The following is a 19,388-nucleotide window of genomic DNA, read 5'->3' on the forward strand; positions in this document are numbered from 1 at the left end:
AGTAAATGTCCTTTAAATGCTTTAATCACGGCCAGGAGATCTTCCCAAGCAGTTCTCAGGGAATCTCTCCCAAGAAGCAAGGCCGGAGGATCTCAGACAAATTCCATTGAGAATCCCACCGTAAAACACAGATACAACAGTTTTTATAGAATCGAGAAAACAAATAAGACTAACATGTCACCTTCAATATGATTGGTTCAGTTGGTTCAAAAGCCCCAACCTTTTCCCTCTGTCACTGGCACAAGCAAACTCTGTTTTTGTGATTACTTATCACAAGGTTTGAGAACTAGTAATCTGTCTAGTTTCACTTCCCCTTTCTGTTATTTATACACACACAACTGTAAGAATTGATAAATTAGGAAATGCCGGACAGTCTGGTTGAAGAGCGACCAGACCCTGAGCGAGGACAAAGGACCTCTCTGGAAATTAGCATTTAAACTCACCATTTGTGAGGCAAAGTCTCACCTCCGAAACATCCTAATCTACATCTCTCCCCCTCTTCCCCACTCCCCCTCTCTCATGCTGAGACCACATGTAAAAGAAAATGTATAGTTTAATGTGAATGATTATCACAGAGTATTTTTCATGTTTGGTATCATTTAAAATGTCACAGTGTGACTGGTACAAATGTCTAATTTCCAAATAAGTAAAACACAAGGTAATAAGGTTTTTAAGAGTTTAAAGATAACTGACATATACAATGGAAGGTGATCTCCTGACAAATGGTCACACACACCCAAAAGGTGTAACCTCTGAATGCAAATTTCTTTTGTTAGTACATGTTTCCAAGTGAAAAAGGTCCTGACTATATAATGAAATGTAGCAAAGGGTTCGGGGCCTTTCTGTATACTTCAGATTAGCCCGTGAGGCTGAGAGTGGCCAAAACTCTCAGCCTCATGTATTTCTTATTGTTGGGTTTGCATCTCTTTTCATTTTCCAGAGTATTTGATGTTTTGTATCGATTATCTTTGAATTGATTATGAAATTGGCATGATACATTTACCTGACATTATAAATTGTTACATTTGATCATTCCAACTGACTTTGGCATTATTTGCATTAAAGAGTTAAAAAGAATATTCAAACATTCGCTCACATTTAATGATGCACAGATATCATTAAAACCTTTTCATTTATGGAGTCAGATGAAATAACGAGAGAATGCATATTCAAATGTATTGCATTTAATCAAAAAATACTTTGCCTCGAGAAAAGGACAGTAACACGTAAAGACCTTCCGCGCTGGTCGGATGCCGGTTTTGGGCCGATCGAGCACGAGCTTACAAGTGGTGACCTCGGCGACGTGATCTCGCAACACTGGCAAGCAACGTCCTTTCCAGCAAAGTATTTGGATTTAAAAATCAACATGAGGTTTGAACATCTTCTCTTTCTCCCGGCATTGTGGTAAGTCAATTCTTTTTGCCTTTTTAGAAGTGCTGAGACAAAATCAGCCATTGTTGTATTGGCTTTGTTGAAACACTAGCAACACGTGATGAGAATGAGCAAACAACAGAAAAAAATTATAAGTTTGTAAACGATCGGAAAACATATAATTGGATAAACGAAAAGATAAGTCAATGCATTTGTTTATGAAAAGCAAGGTTGAGAAAAACAGGATGATGTGATGCATAAGTTCATGTTTGCAATGATTCTGTTTGGATTTTCAAATTTGTAGTTGTGCTTAACACATTGTGCTCACAGAACACACTTTATAGTTGTTTGTGCTACTAAAATGTGCACATAGGCTAGTTAAGTTTATTCTTTAAAACACATGATTGCTTTACTGTAAGTGTTGTATGAAACACTTAGGTAAAAGGTTGTAGATGCCATGCATGCTAGGCCACGTGTCTTGTGCAAACTGGATTAAATATCAAGTGTGTTTATGTTGAATTTGTTTGTCTCCTTGATGGAAACTCTATTTTTTATATAGCTGCAGTAAAACCAGAACAGGAGTATATGATTGCCATGTGGCTACAATGTAAATCACAAGACAATGAAATCTAAAAGGAGAAACAGCGAACGTGCATCTCATCAATCCTGAAACAAAAACCTTTTCATATTCAACGTTCCAGAGACGCGTCAGAGAACGTAGTAACTCTGAACTTTGAACAAAAATTATAAATTCTTACGTTTGAATTCATTCTGAATTACTCTGAGATTTGTTTTTCCCAAGTAGATTATCGGATTCGTATATTTCCACAAGGTTGCGTCAGAGATTAGTGACGACTAATACCTGATATCAATTTCAAGTGTGCTTGGATGAGGAGACGAGTTATTTTCCATCTAGAATCAGCAGATGCTGTTTGATCAACCTAGATCTGGATGCGTCTAATGACCTCTGTTCTAATTTAATGTTACTTTAGATAAGTGTACGTGGAACAAGCCACGAGCTTGACCAAAACAAAGCCATTTTTTAGAAAGGTAAAGTTGATCGACTAACGTCTTTAAATGGTGGTCAAAAACTCTACTAAAGTAAACGATTGAATTAAGTTCCTGAGGGGCATCCAAGGGGGCTATGGACATATCTTCGATTGTGCGCGTGGGAATACGGCAAATCCCAGATATTTAGCCAATTACCTCTGTTTTTGATCATCGGAACTGACCAAATTGTGCCGGAGACCTGGTGAGGAACTCGAAGCGATATAGTTTCCTGATCTAAGCGGGTAAAATATAAAGTAAAGAGTAAATAGAATAATCAAACGTTAAAATGACCCCTTTGCCTTCATATAGTCTTTAAAAAGACTAGATGAAATGAAAAGGCATATGAAATCGAACAAAGAAAAAAGAGAAACAGCGAATGTGCATCTCCATCAGCCCTGAGCCAAAAACCTTTTCATATTCAAATGTATTGACATGATAACGAGCAGAGATTTGACCATGCGTTTCGCATGTGCTGGCGGTTCATTGAGTGTTAACAACAACAGAGTCCCTCATTGGCTTTCAGCCTGACCTTTGTTATACATACAATGCACTAAAATCTAAATAAATCGTCTTTTGAAAAACGAACACTTTAACAAATAAGTTGTTCCAGAGACTCTTCAGAGACCAGAAGCAATATAATTTAATTTATATTCTTAAATAAATATAATTGTATTATAACTTGATTTATAATATACGTTATATTATAATCGTCAAGCAGGGCATTAATTAGATAAGTGTGACATTTCATTGGTATGCTACCCAGTGCAAAACGGGGAGGGGTGTGCTTCTATTTTTTGCCTTTAAAAAACACGGCTAGGCGTATGGCACAGGTAATAGCAAACCAAATCATCCTTAACTGGGGTGCACCAGTTAAAACTGAATCTGATCAGAGAAGTACATTTAAGTACATTGAGGGTGTGAATAGCTAACATCAGACATAAGTACCACAGCCTTTTGCAGGTCACAAAAGATCTGCACTAACTAAATGTGTGAACGACACCATAGCAAATGCTAAGCAGGCAACACAGAAACAGGTGAACTAATTTCTGCCCACAGATCTGGCTGTAATGTGAGCAACTTGAAGTACAGCCATGAGCATTGACCCACTGGAACTCATGACACTACGAGTGATAAAAACTCTGATTAATCTCTAATGCTCATATGACACAGCAGACTGTGAAGGCTGAACTGCAAGAGCAGATTCAGGTGTCACACAATGCACTGAAACAACAGCAATAATTCAGACTTGGTCAATGAAACTCGGTTTCATGTGACAACTGGAATTCAAATTGCAATGGACATGATAATGGAGCAAGTAAAGAATTCCACATGTCTGAATTTGAAGTTGTTGAAAATATCAGAATTAACTGCGGTTCTCTCTGCATTTGTTTCTGTCTCAGGTTTACTTCTGCAAATTCCTCGGAGGACGGATGCCAGGATGGGCTGGACCCCACCTGGATCAAAGCCAGGACAGCGGAAGCCAGGACAGCGGAATTGTTAGAACATAACCTGAGACTCGGGAGATGGGTGAAAAGACACTTCAAGAGGCTGTTCACATCTCACAATAGTACATTACTGCATAAATATGGCATCCCAGTATAGAACTGGAACTAAATTTGCAACACAATTGTTATAGATTATATTCCACCCATCTCCTAGACATGAACACTGAACACACACCTCCATCACTACAGCCTCACAGCACCATCACCTGGAATAGATCAAATCTATCCAAGCTAAACACTACACATCATAAGAAGATAAAGATGACGTAGAGTCCAAAAGTGTCACTTCACTAAAGATCTGTTGTCCATCGTCACACTAACAGATCCAGAGAGCTTCACACACATAGGATGGTAAAGTTGATCCCATGATGACAGTCTAACAGAGACACACATAGCATACGCTTTTCACAACACACTGCCAACTCATGGGACAAAACTGTAATATACATATGAATGGCTACAGTCACAAGTCAATGATGCAAATTATAAAGCAAAGACAGACCTGCTATTAAATTTCAAAATCTTTAAACTTTCTGATTGTGTAAGCTCGCGCTCCATCGGCCCAAAACCGACATCCGACCAGCGCGGAAGGTCTTTACGTGTTACTATCCTTTTCTTGAGGCAAAGTATTTTTTGATTAAATGCAATACATTTGAATATGTATTCTCTCGTTATTTCATCTGACTCCATAAATGAAAAGGTTTTAATGATATCTGTGCATCATTAAATGTGAGCGAATGTTTGAATATTCTTTTTAACTCTTTAATGCAAATAATGCCAAAGTCAGTTGGAATAATCAAATGTAACAATTTATAATGTCAGGTAAATGTATCATGCCAATTTCATAATCAATTCAAAGATAATCGATACAAAACATCAAATACTCTGGAAAATGAAAAGAGATGCAAACCCAACAATAAGAAATACATGAGGCTGAGAGTTTTGGCCACTCTCAGCCTCACGGGCTAATCTGAAGTATACAGAAAGGCCCCGAACCCTTTGCTACATTTCATTATATAGTCAGGACCTTTTTCACTTGGAAACATGTACTAACAAAAGAAATTTGCATTCAGAGGTTACACCTTTTGGGGGTGTGTGACCATTTGTCAGGAGATCACCTTCCATTGTATATGTCAGTTATCTTTAAACTCTTAAAAACCTTATTACCTTGTGTTTTACTTATTTGGAAATGAGACATTTGTACCAGTCACACTGTGACATTTTAAATGATACCAAACATGAAAAATACTCTGTGATAATCATTCACATTAAACTATACATTTTCTTGGGTGTTTTACATGTGGTCTCAGCATGAGAGAGGGGGAGTGGGGAAGAGGGGGAGAGATGTAGATTAGGATGTTTCGGAGGTGAGACTTTGCCTCACAAATGGTGAGTTTAAATGCTAATTTCCAGAGAGGTCCTTTGTCCTCGCTCAGGGTCTGGTCGCTCTTCAACCAGACTGTCCGGCATTTCCAAATTTATCAATTCTTGCACACATACACACACACACTCAAAGTCACAAGTTTTCCCCAAAGAGTTTGGAAACATTAAAAGCATATGAATGTTGTTCCTGCAAGAAAAACAAATGTAAGTTGATTAATTAAAGTTGATTAATTAAAATCCATCACAATGGTCAGAAGGATTCTTCTGCTACTTTGACCATCACCTGAAAGCAGACATTTGTGAAAACATGGCTGCATTCTACACCAAACAATTCTGTACATTTAAAGACAAAACACCAACAAACAATATAAGTGATAGCATCAACAAAATGATGAAATCCCAAAATGAATGGTGAGAACTTCCAGTGGATGCAATGGTGCTCTCACTGTACTACATGCAGTCATACTTTTTATTTGAATTTCAGAGGGCAAAATGTGGCTTGGGAAATTATGCAATGAAGCAGAACCTTAGTGTAGCAGTGACGGATGTGAAAATGCCCCCTTTTCTTCCTTTGGAAGAAATTATCAAAAGGATCAAGACCAACATAGAAAATTAACCATGCAAAGTTGAAGGAGTTAAACTTCTGTCTTCTCAGACATCTTTGGCCAAGACAGTCATTGAAATGGGTCTGGTGAGTCTAAATCCATCATTGAGAGTGTTTGTCGTGAAAAGTCCCTCAAACGAATCAGTATGTAGTTCGAAATACTGCCAATGGTACATTATGCTCTTGTCCCAGCACTGGAAAATGCTACCACATTTTAGCAGTAGAAATGGCTACGGGGCTTCACTTTGCTACAAATCGAACATACATAAGTGATGCGGAAGAGAGGGAGACGCAATGAAACAAAATCGGGCCGAAAAAAAAACAGAACAAAAGACTATGATTATTTGGTAAACCCGGCACCAGACTCCTTACTGTCTTCAGTGCCTGACTCTCTGGTAGACAACATTCCACAAATTCCTATGGATGCTGAAAAGGAGGACAAAACAGATCAAAATAAGCTCTGTCTAAGGAGCCACCACAAACTGATGCTGGAAAAGATACTTGCCAGTTTGGGTGCTCATATGAATCAGCCTCTTTGGTGGACAGCATGCCATCAATTTCTTTGAATGCTATAAATGAAAAAAATACAGAGCAGGAGTGTTCTGATAAAGCTACATTGTCAAACGTGCTGACCAGGTGCTGAAAAAGAGGACACAAGCCACTGTCTTTCTCCAATGACCTGGCTTGAAGGAGAAACAATTGAGCAGGCAATTAATGTCTTCATTCACCAACAAAAAAAGTCAGACTCAATTCTATGTGCACCCACACACCTTTACCAGCTAGCTGCACTAGGAGACTTTACTCCAATTGTGCAGTTTTGTGCTGCAAAAAAGGCTCTAAATTATGATCTAATTATAATTCCCTTCAACACCGACATTACTGGCCGTGGTTATCACTGGGTTCTTGCCACTGTAAATTTCAGAGAGCGAGAGATTTCAGTTCAATTCAATCCACAGTCTTTAAACTTTGAAGCATGCTGCTCCAAAATGAAAGAAAGTAGTAGCTTGCATGTACACTTCAGCAACAGAAAACTTTCAGGCTTCTGACTGGAAAACAATAGGTTACTATCGTAACCCCGGTTCTCCGAAACATCGAGTGGAGAGATCCACCTATGGGAAGGGCATCCGTACCTGACCTCTGCAGAAGCATCCAATTGCATCAAGTCTGGCTAGACAGACAGAAGCGCGCAGCCAATGCCAGGTGAGGCCACACCCCCTCACCTACGGGCATATAACAGCTGGGCGCGCTGCTATTCCTCAGTAAGTATATTCGCTTCTCGTGCGGCAAGCGGGGCAAAGCTGGTGGATCTCTCCACTCGATGTTTCAGAGAATCTGGGTTACGATAGTAACCTATTGTTCTCTTTCATCATCTCGTGTTTGAGATCCACCTATGGGAGAGACATGGACAGCTCCCCGATTGCCCAATACACTCACAGTGAGGTTCTGAAAGCCAGAGAAGGATGGTCACCTCGGGGAGGCGGTGCCTGACACGTCCATTAATCATGAACCTGCAAAGGTGACGCCACACCTAACTGCTGTGGACAAGCAGGACATGAAACATGCATGAGACACATACATGATAGTAACCCCAACCCACCAAGACACATAAACTATACCCAAGAAGGGAAGTAAATGTTTGGTGACAGGAATGAACATCCAGCCGGCCCATTCACTCTTATTGGTCTTTACCCAACAGAGTTACAGGGAAGAGCTAAGAAGACCCCACTCCTAAAACCGAATGTGCTACCGAGGTTCAGGTGACATCCAGCCGGTAGTAACGCACAAAGGTATGAGGAGAAGCCCAACTGGCAGCGGAGCAGATGTCCTGCAGTGACAAACCTTATCTCCACTGAGGGAGAACTTAGTGCACGAGGGGTGAACCGAGAGTGCATGTAGCTCACTGACACGTTTAGCAGATGCCAAGGCCAAGAGCAAAGCTGTCTTGAAGGACAGCAGCTTAAGGGAAATACTCCCCAGAGGCTCAAAAGGATGTTGAGACAGCGCTTCCAGCACCATGGAGAGGTCCCACTCCGGAACAGTTCTCCTGATGACTGGCAAAGAACGGCGTGCACCCTTCATAAATCTGCGGATTAGAGGGTGCTGCCCGACAGTAGAGCCCTCAAAACCCACATGACAGGCTGAAATCGCAGCCAAGTAGACCTTAATGGTGGAAAAAGACCTCCCTTTTTCCATGAGGTCTTGAAGGAAACACAAAATATCAGGAACTGAGCACTGATAGCACCACCCTTCGAACACTTGCCACTTACAGCCATATAAGGACCGCGTAGAAACGGCCCTGGCATTCTGAATAGTGGCGACCACACACGGCAAAAGCCCAAGTGCGTTCAGGTTCGTCCTCTCACGGGCCAGGCCCAGAGAGCCACCCTATCCGGGTGGGGGTGGTAAATCTCCCCGTTGGCTTGGGACAATAGGTCCGTGCGAACGGGAAGGCGCCACGGCTCGGCGTATAACAGGGGAATTATCTCCGCCAGCCATGGTGCTTTGGGCCACCTGGGTGCTATCAGAATGAGAGACAGGCCCTGCTCTCTCACCCTGGCCAATGTGGGAATTATCAGGCACAGGGGAGGAAAAGCATACAGGAGCACTCTGGGCCATGGGTGGGCCAGTGCGTCTACCCCGAGGGGCCATGCGTCCATGTCCCTTAGAGAGAAGAACACAGGACAATGGCAGTTTTCGCGCGAGGCGAATAGATCTACGCTCGCCCGTCCGAATCTCATCCATAGCATTTCCACTATCTGCGGGTGAAGACGCCAATCCCTGTAGATTGGGTTTCCCCTTGATAGCAGATCCGCGCCTCTGTTCAGAATGCCCGGAACATGAGTTGCGCGTAACGACAGGAAAACCCGTCTGCTCCACACCAAAAGCTTGTAAGCTAGGGCGTGAAGTTTCGACGAGAGCATGCCTCTCTGACGGTTGATAGAAGCCACAGCCGTGGTGTTGACGCACCGTACTAGAACGTGATGTCCCTGCAGGCGGGGCAGAAAAAGATTCAGAGCTTTCCAAATGGTTAAAAGCTCTAAATAGTTTATGTGCGCTGAACGTAGTATGTTTGGCCACAGACCGTTCACCGTCTGCCCTCCTGGGTGGCACCCCAGCCTGTTAAGGACGCATCTGTCGTCACAACTTTCCGCATCGTAACCGCCCCCAGAGGGGTTCCCCGTGCGTAAAAGTCCTTGCTCTCCCAGTGGCGCAAGGCTGCCGAGCAGGCGCGTGTCACTGTTACCGAGCGGCAAAGGTCGCGAATCGGGCTGAAATGTAGTGACAAAACCCATTTCATGAACGCCCTCATCCTCAGGAGTCCCAACGGCACAACCTGGGTGGATGAAGCCATGAGACCCTGCAGCCTGAGACACGTGCGATATTGTACTTTCGCCACTTCTCTGAACTGCGACAGACAGTTCATCAGAGAGCGAACGCGCTCTTGAGAGAGACGCGCTCGCATGGAGACCGAGTTCAACTCCAAGCCCAGGAACATGACATTCTGACTGGGCGTTAAATTGCTCTTGCTCACATTCACTTGGAACCCGAGCGATGTGATGTGCGCGAGCACACGGCCGGTGTCCTGCAACACCTTCTCCTTTGATTCGGCTATGATGAGCCAATCGTCTATGTAAGTCAGGATTCTCAGACCTGATATTCTCAGAGGTGCTAAGCCCGCCTCCGCGCACAGACAGAAAGACCGGGGACTCAAACTGAGTCCAAATGGAAGACGTAACATATGCCCTGGTAGGCGAAACGAAGAAACTTCCTGTGCGGAGGATAGATGCTTATGTTGCCGTGGCGGTGGTTTGTTGCGGGGCTTTTCCTTGCCCTGATGAAACTGTCGTCCCGTGGCCGGTGGGTTAGGCAAACGCACAGGGGGCGCCTGGCGTGGGACCGCCTTCCTGGGAAGGCAAAGCTTGAAAGCCTCATCCTCCTTATCATCACACCGTTGTTGCATCAGTGCGACGGCGGGGCTGAAGAGAAGGGCTGACCTTTTCAACGTAATTGCGTATTACGTGACGTCTTCAACGCGCATCACAGAACAGAGCAAGGCGAGCGTTTGTGCTTATAAAACTTAAACTTTTTTATTTATTTTGGAAATGACCGATCGTTTCGCTAGATAAGACCCTTATTCATCGTCTGGTATCGTTTAAAGCCCTTTGAAGCTGCACTTAAACTGTCATTTGGACCTTCTACCGTTTGGGTCCCAATAGAATCCATTACATGGGGGGAAATCCTGGAATGTTTTCATCAAAAACCTTAATTTCTTTGCGACTGAAGAAAGAAAGACATGGACATCTTGGATGACATGGGGGTGAGTAAATTATCAGCAAAAGTTTTTTTGAAAGTGAACTTCTCCTTTAAATACAAAATTAATAGTAGTTATTAAGATTGATGTGGTTTGGAATTGGTAAAATGTGCTTGGGGAAAAAAATATGATCAGAAAATCATAAATAATACTTATGCACGCAGTGTATATAGATAGATAGAATAGATAATGTATAACATTTTTATATGTGTGTGTGTATGTGTATATATATATATATAAAAATAGTTTGTCAGGGTCCAGCCAGGCTCCATCACCACCCAGTCACGAAGATCACCATCACCTGAATACTAATCACCTGCACCTGCACATCATCTACTCATCATCACAGGCAGTGTAAAAGCACACACCTCACTTTATCTCACCTCACCTCCGCACTTTGTCTGGTCTTGTTTTGAGCTAGGACTCACTTACCTGTTGTTCCTGCTAAATCCAAAGTATATGTTACCTCCATTGTCTTCCTGGTCCTCCGTGTCTCCTGTCCTGTGACTCCGCTACTCACCAGTTCCCTCACCGTGGGTATGTGCTCCGTCTGTCATCCACGATCTCCTCCATCTTCTACATCACAATAGACTGTCAGTAGTATTCACTCTTAATTAAGTGGTCTGCAGCTAAGGAGCCGACCAATCATTGATTAGTCCGCTTAAAAGTCTGTTGGTGTCGTTGTGGGTTAAACAAGGGAAGCCTGGCAGAATTCTGAATCTGTTTTATGCATTATATTGATTAAGTCTATTGTGAACTTGTCACCCAGTAGGCCTATAGTAGGTTAAAATTAGGAAACATTACTTGTGAAAACGCTTAATGAGAAATTTAGCTCATTCCTTTAACTCTGTTATTTATACACATTTATCAATGAGGTGTCCAGCCACATTGAGCGTTTTCTATAATGGATATGGTAAGAAAATGCTTAACGTGTAATTAAACGCGTTACGTTCATATGGGCTCATCTGATTTTTTTTATTTTTTTTTTATACATGATATGGTTTATTAATATGATGTTTACTGAGTTTGGTCTTTTAATATATCACTGTCTTAGTAGGCTACAGTATTCCACGTTAAGGAAATGCCTCTGTTCCAGGAAATGGCATGTATTCTTCGACCAGACATGACTGCCTCACACACATTTCACAATACCCACCACGGTAGAGAATCCAACCCTGTATCTGAACGCAATTGTTCTGTACGAATCGCCAGTAGCTAGAAATCTGCAATATAAAAGGGAGTTATAGTTACAGTGAGTAGTGCAAGAGCCTAGACTTTATTTTAAAAATGTCCATGGTAGCCTTGGCCTCTAGGTGAATGTGTCTGTGCATAATTTCAGACGTAAATACTGTGCTTTTTACTTTTCCTACGTTTGTCTAACACTTCTAATTAGTTACTTTACAGATTGAGTAGCCTACTGATACAAATATATTACTAAATATTAACTCATAAATTATGATGTACGACCACAGGTTAAACTACCCAGCAGGATATAGACTATTAAGTATTAACATTTTACAAAACGTTACAAATTTACAAGCAAAAACATTACCTACCGTAAACGAATGCTCAGCCGCTCGGCAGGACCGATGGACTCCCATTTGGTTGTCATTTTAGTGATGCTCGAACCGACAATTCCCCGACTCATCCTAAAATGCCTTGAACCGACCATCATCAAGGCGAAGCTCCTGTACCAAGTGGTGGTACTCCCCGCGGTCTTTCTAAGGGTCTCATGTAGGCCTACCCACATGGATCTCCGTTTCCCTGTCTCCTGAGTGTTTATACAACCCTCACCCTCGATCAAAGCCAGAGCAAGCGCCCTATGCTTGTCCTTTTTTTTTTTTTTTTTTTTTAGTTTACAATGTTACAGTTTACTGAACAGCAAACCTATGGGATGATAGTATCAAAATGATTAACACGTGTAAGCACTATAATCCATGAACTTCAGATATGAAAGGTTGCAGATATGTTTTACTATCTACGACCAAATGCCTTTCAACTTTAGTGTGCAAAATTCAAAATTGAATGAATTTGTAGCAATTTGTTTAAATAGACACATTTTTGTGAATACAAATGTTATCTTTTGTATTAGTGTATCATAATTTGCGCATGCAACAAAGAAGATGTGCGTTTGTGGATCAGGTGACGCGTGCAATCATTGACTCAGAAAAGAGTCAATCTCGTTTGATTCATTTGGATTTTGAGACTTTCGCGGTTTTTAAGCATTTCACAACCCACACACAAACAACTACAAATGAATAGGCCTAGTGCTAATTATTAATGTGTGCACAACTACCCATTTATTTGACAAATTCACAAATGTGCGTCACTACATTTAAACTAATACAATACAACTCGTGTGTGCAAAATCCAGAAATGCGTGAATGTGTAGCATTGTGTACAAATAGAGACATAGTTGTTAATACAAAACCTCTTTTGTATTAATGTAGGTCAGAATATGTGCATGCAACAAGTAAGATGTGCGTTTGTGGATCAGGTGACACGCGTGTATTCATTGACTCGTTTCTGAGTCGATCCTATTTGATTAATTTGGATTTTGAGACTTTCATTTCGCCAGTTTAGCTTTGCACAACACACAGCTGTCTGAGAAAACCTGCTACCACTAGATGGCAGTATGTGCTAAAACAGCACGCGGCACCGTAATCAAGCATTCTTTTCTCATAAGAAAGTGATATTGAAGCACCAAATTTAGTACACAGTATAGACCTACCTTATTAATAAAGCATACTTTGTAGAGGCAAACAGATTATGAACAACACCAATAGAACCACAAAGAAAACTGGAAGTAGCCTAGCCTACTTGGAAAGAAGTAGAATAAATGAACAGAATGTGTTTTTTTCCCCTTTTTGCTTATTACATCTATTCTGTTTACTTGATTAATAATAATAATAATGATGATGTATATGGCACCTTCTGAACTGATACGTGTAAATAAAGAACATTAATCTTGTTACTGATGATGGTAATGATGAACCAATAACAGCCAAGGAATGTGATGGATAAGGCACATTTAAACTATTTTACAGATTGTTTGGGTCGCTTTCCATCCTTTGCAAATATTTAAACAATTATAAATTGTAGGGTATAAAAATATCCTGAGAATAGAATTAGGTTCACAGCACCAGAGAGTAATCTTGACGGCACTCGCAAGAAAATGGATAAGATTGGCTACATAATCAAATTCACAAATATTACACCATTTAAACATTATTCAAAATACATAGACTATTGAGTTACTAAAACAATCTTTGTCAAAGATGTTACAAACCCCTGTTTTTAAAATGCTCGTTGGAAAAGGGTGAAGCAACATAAAAGGACACGCGAGGCAAAGTGCAGTTTAAACATTTATTATAACTATAGCATTATTTATAACTATTTACAACTATACTATAACATTTATTATAACTACCCGGCTAATGAAAGCCGGGTTTCACCGCTGCGTGCCTCATTCTGTTTCACACTCTTATTCTATACTCAACAGGAGCCATTAGAGCAACGGGGCACAGGTGTGCAGGGGCGGAGCCTAACAAGAGAAAGAAACTAATCAGAGCACAGAAACAGATACACAAAATACAAATACAACACTCATAAGGCTTAGGCCGTAGCAAAGAATATACTTGTTTGTTCACAGTTTGAACATTTTTGTTTCCATTTGTTTCATTTCAAGATCTGAGGTGAATTATCCATTGTTGCTTTTACAGTTACAAAGCTGGAGCACTAAATGATATTCAAAATCACATTACACACTTTTAATATTAAATAAAGCACATAAATCATTGCCACACTTTGTGTTTGTTGTTCCAGCGTGACGTCGCAGAAAAATAGAAACCGTTTCTAAAATAGAATCGTTGTGTGTCGCCATCGCGGCTGGTTAGGACAAAAACTCTGAGGCATCGCGTGTAGTAAGGACACGGTGTAATATGACTCGGGACTACCGAGTTGTCTCAGAGTTATTTGTTCATTTTGTGTTGACCGCGCATGTACAACATCCACTAGGTTCTGTACTGGAAACAGAAATGATTAGTTCATCTCTCGAGTCTTCGGGTTCGGGTCCGAGTCTTTCGTTCTTCCTGTCAGTCCCATAGAGGCTTTGCTGTCGGTACCGGAAAGAGAAATGATTAGTTCACCTCTCGAGTCTTCGGGTCTGATTCTTCTGAGTCTTTCGTTCTTCCGTCACGTGATGAACGAATAACTCGAACCCGAAGTCGATAGACTCGAAACATGAACTAATCAATTCTGTATCCGGTACTACAGACTGCAAAGCTCAGTTTATGAGGATGTCGGGATGAACGAACCGCTTCGGGAGGTGAGGTAAACTAACAGACTGCACAGCCTGAAGACCAAGATCAATTAATTAATTAATTTGTTTCTGTTTCTCATAATTTGGCCTTTTCCTTGCATTGCAATTTTTTTCTTATTCTAAATGCGATCAACATTTGATGTGTTTGGGGAATTTGGCTAACATGTAACATTTTAAATACATTCTGCTGAAATGAACGAAATAACTCGGGGGAAAAAAAAAAAGATTTGTTCATTTTGATGAACAAAATTCAAAGATCCGAGTTCGTAAAATGATCCGAACTTCCCACTACTAAACGAAATAACGATGCGTTAGCTCGACAAAATGATGAAAATGAACTTATCATGTTCCCACAAGTTAATGTGTCATGGCCACGGCAAAACTAAGATGACCGTACAAAGCAATATGTCTCATAATGCAAGACTTACTTTCTGGATCATTTTCATGCTGTTGAACTGCTCCTGTTGAAAAGTTCGTTCACAACATGTGGGAACTCTTCCTCAATCTCCTGAAACTCTTGTAATGACAGGGTGAAAAGGCTGCAGGTGGTCAGCGCAGAAACTGTGGCCAACTGCCTTCCACCAAACAGGAAGCTGATCTCTGCAGAAACACAAAACTTAAAATGGTGAGTATGAGGCTGGTTGTTTAAAACACATTGGAGTTTCACAGCAAAGATTATCTGACTGACCATCTGATCAATCCGGCACACAAAACTGGGAAAACATTTTCTTGATCTGGCAAGCTCTGTTTTTTGAGCATTTTTGAGTGTGAAACTCGTGTAATTGATGCTGTCCTCACGCTCTCATCCAGTGAAAAACATTGCAGAGTAAAGAGGACACTGACAACGCAGCGACAGACAAGGTTCCTTTTGATATGAAACAAATTGCATTTAAAGCAAAAGTTTAAACACTCGCTTTAAGTGTGCATGTTTTGATGTCTAAATGTTCTTGTTTTTAAATATTTCTAAACAATAGCATATTTAACATATATTACGGAGCCCCTAAAGGGACGTGGTTGGTGGAATTTTTTTTAGGTTGGGAGATTTTTTTTTTTTTTAATCTTTTGCGTTCCCCCGAGAAACTTTGCGTTCCCACGCAAAACTAACGCAAAGTTATTTGCGTTCCCACGCAAAACTTTTGCGTTCCCTCGCAAAGATATTTGCGTTCCCACGCAAAACCTGTTTTGAGCTCGGACAGACACTTCCTGTTTAATGTCCCGCTGGCAGTGTTTCAGAGCTCCGTACGTTAATGGATCATTTCATAGTGTTTGAACTTGGACTCAAATATAAAGAAATGCGGTCAGTGCTTATAAGGAGTTCAGTGAAGTTGGCAATATTCACATAGGCTATTCGAACTTCCCTATTCTTGAGCTAAACGTTGTTAAAACACAAACAACACCTATTTACAATCACAGTAACCTAGACAACGAGCTACAACCCGATTCTCATCAAGACGAGCTTTAGGGTGCTTTCACACTTGGTTCGATTGCCTGTTCCGAACCCAAGTTCGATTACTCCCCCCCCTCCCCCAGCCCCCGATGGACTGTGTTCACATTATATTATTTGTATCCGAACCCTGGTACGCTTGCATCATCAAGCTGCAGCTGGCGCGTACTCGCGTTGCTTGGTAACCGCTATGAAAAGGCGTCAAAATGGATAGAATTGCTCGCTTCACATTTGCTGTTCTTTTTATGAACCTTTGGTTTTGTTTTCAAAGAAAAGATACAGAAACACACTTGCGTCTGTCTGCCGCAAAAGTATTAAAACCGTTCCAAAGACAGTGGGATGTACGCTGAGGACAATTTTTGTGGAGGCAAGCAGAAATCATCTCTCTGCTTGCAGTGCGTCAATCCCGGTTTTCGTCAAGGTAAGCGTATAGACACTTTTACAGTTGTTAAACACACACGCACGCACCAGATTATACGTCATCAATAGCGGTTCACTTCCGCGATTTGGTACGATTGCATTCATATCAGCAGCGAACCGTACCCGAGTTCACATGAACCGTACCCCAGACCACCTTTTTAAGCGGACTCGAGTACGGTTCGCGGGTGCGCACCCGAGTTCGGAAAACAGCGTTCACATCATCCAAACGAACCGAACTATGACGTCATTCGAACCCGGGTGCGCACCAAAAGTGCTAGTGTGAAAGCGCCCTTAGACTCAAATGAAGCCTAAAAATGTTTTTATCAAACAACCCTTACACAACCACATGTTGTTTGGGAGGGTTTCAAGAAAAATCCTCCAAAAATAAACTCCTGAAATAAGCATATTCAGTTGTCAGACACGACTGGATCTTCAAAAGGGACTGGATTCTGTGGTCAGATTAAACAACAAAAGGACTTTTTGGCAGCAAACCCACCAGATGTGTTTGGTGCAAACAGGGATAAAAAGTACCCCATGCCTACGGTTAAATATACCGCTGGATCTTATATGTTGTGGGCCTATTTTTTTGCTGGAGGTCCTGGACATCTTGTTCAGATACATGGTATTATGGATTCTAGCAAATACCAACAGATAAAAAAATCTAAACCTGACGGCCTCTGCTAGAAATCTTATAATGGGCCGTGGTTGGATCTTCCATCAGGACAACGGTCCAAAACAAACATCAAAATCAACACAAAAATGGGTCACTGAGCACAAAATTAAGCTTCTGCCATGACCGTCCCAGTCCCCTGAACTGAACCCTATAGAAAATGAGTGGGCTGAACTGAAGAGAAGAAGCACCAACATGAACTTGTGAATCTGAAGGATCTGGAGAGATTCTGCATGGAGGAATGGTCTCTGATCTCTTGTCAGTTATTCTCCAAACTCATCAGGCATTATAGAAGAACACTCAGATCTGTTATCTTGGCAAAAGGAGGTTGCAAAAAGTATTTAATAACAGGGAGCCAATAATTATGGCCAGCGTGTTTTGGAGAAAAGCATTTATTTTATAATGTGATTTACCCCTCACTTTCAATTCTTTTACTTCAATGAAAGGTTAGATTTTTGCGAATTATTTTTTTTTTTATGAAAGATCAAAAGGATAACAATGCAGATTTATTTTTTACAGCCATTTTTGATCTTATTTACCAGGGGTGCCATTAATTCTGACCACCACTGTATATTGCAAAATGTAAACTATATTATCGCCTATATTATCTGATAAATGTGACTATCAGAAGCATGCAGAAATTCAGATATTTTAAACATTAACATGATTTTCTGTAAAGCTGCTTTGAAACAATGTGTATTTGAAAAGTGCTAAATTTGACTTGACTAGCACTGCAATGTGGACCAGACTTTATGCCGAACCTCTACATGAGACTTCTATACTTCTCAACTGAATCACACAACAGTAAGTTTCTCATACATCACCTCCAAAGTGATCTCCATCACACAGCTCCATCTGGAAAGCCTCGTTCTTCACAAGCACCCGTCCACAGTCAATGAAGAACATTTTGTCGGGTTGAGCACTCTGACGAATTATGATGTCACCAGCACTGAAGAACTCCTTGTCCAACTTCATCAAGATGGCTTCGGTGAATTCTTTGTTAAGCGACAAAAACATGCCTTTGTTCAACAGGCTGGAGCATATTTCTGCCATGATATCCTTTGAAACAGAAAACATAGCACTATTAAAAATTATTTGCAGAAAAACTTATTGTGTGTTATCTGAAGTTTATATTTATAAATCAATTAGAAACCTTTCTGAGCTGTTTTGACACGATGTCAAGGATGTTCTTCTTATCCCGGTGCCACTTGTACTGGGCAGTGGTACGTTGGCGCAACACTCTGGGCAGCTTTTGGAACATTGTGGAGGATTGTAGCTGGTTTATCTGAAATATTTATATATCATGGCATAATATCATCAGAGCCGCCTTGTATTTATTTGTTGAATAAACAAACAGCTTTAATTTTAACTCTTAAAATTCACCTTTACCTTGTATGCATTGCCAGTCGCAGACATGCTCCCAAATGCTGTGATCACCCAAGAAATAAATGTAATACACATTACATATCCAATCACCATACTTACAATAGCTATCCACCGTTCATCCACACCTAAAAAAACAAACAAAAGGGAATCACTTTAGTTCAATGTAAACTACTTTTTCAGTGGTGTTTGCTCATGCAAACCCTTATGCCACAATGCTAGGGTGCCATGGCATGGCTAAGCCATTGCTTTTTTTGTTTTCATCCGGCAGATGGAAATCATATGTCTGATCACTTAAAAGTAATCATAGATTAACTAACTTTGTATCACAGGTTTTTTTTAAAAATCCCAAATCCTGATCGTAAAAGTGATGCTGTCCTTAGCAAACGCCACCGATTAAAGTGATTTCAGGAGACATTTTTCTGTACCAAAGACTGATTATCAGATTGATTATCATTTCTCAAAAAATAATTAATATGGAAAGAATGTTGTGCGGCGTACGTGTTGGTGAGTCAGTTGATCTCCAGACCATTTGAGAGAAAGCTCTGGAGGAAGCATAGGAGTATTTTTCCCCGATCGAGGTATTCTGCAAAATGTAACAGAAAAAAAGGAAGACATGTTGAACACATCATGTCAAACAAATGCCCACATAAGCAATAGAAAGTGAGACATACCTCAATTTTCTCTCTTACAACCCAGCAGTCTTGGGGAAACTCTTCCATTCCAGATATGAAGTACTGAACGCAAGTGTTCCAGTGCCAAATGAGGACCATCATCAGGAAAACTGAGACAACCCTGAATAACTTCTTGACTTCTTCAAGCTGTACATCAGACAACTAAAATGATAGATAATAAAACAAAGTATCCATAGAACAGTAAGGGTGTACAAAATACAACCAAAAATGTCCTGTTGCTTGCTGGTTTA

At 40.9% G+C, this 19,388-nt stretch overlaps 1 long non-coding RNA gene across 1 annotated transcript; it reads right to left on the reverse strand.

The window, feature by feature from the left end:
* Positions 1-18,021: 18,021 nt before the first annotated feature.
* Positions 18,022-19,036, reverse strand: LOC311089578. Its single transcript, XR_014607718.1, has 3 exons — positions 18,965-19,036; positions 18,234-18,591; positions 18,022-18,139 (listed from the first exon to the last, which is right to left on the reverse strand). It is a non-coding gene; the product is annotated as an uncharacterized lncRNA (long non-coding RNA).
* Between the last annotated feature and the right edge of the window lie 352 nt (positions 19,037-19,388).

The sequence above is a fragment of the Abramis brama genome (genome assembly GCF_963993115.1).
Source record: "Abramis brama genome assembly, chromosome: 9".
NCBI lineage: Eukaryota > Metazoa > Chordata > Actinopteri > Cypriniformes > Leuciscidae > Abramis > Abramis brama.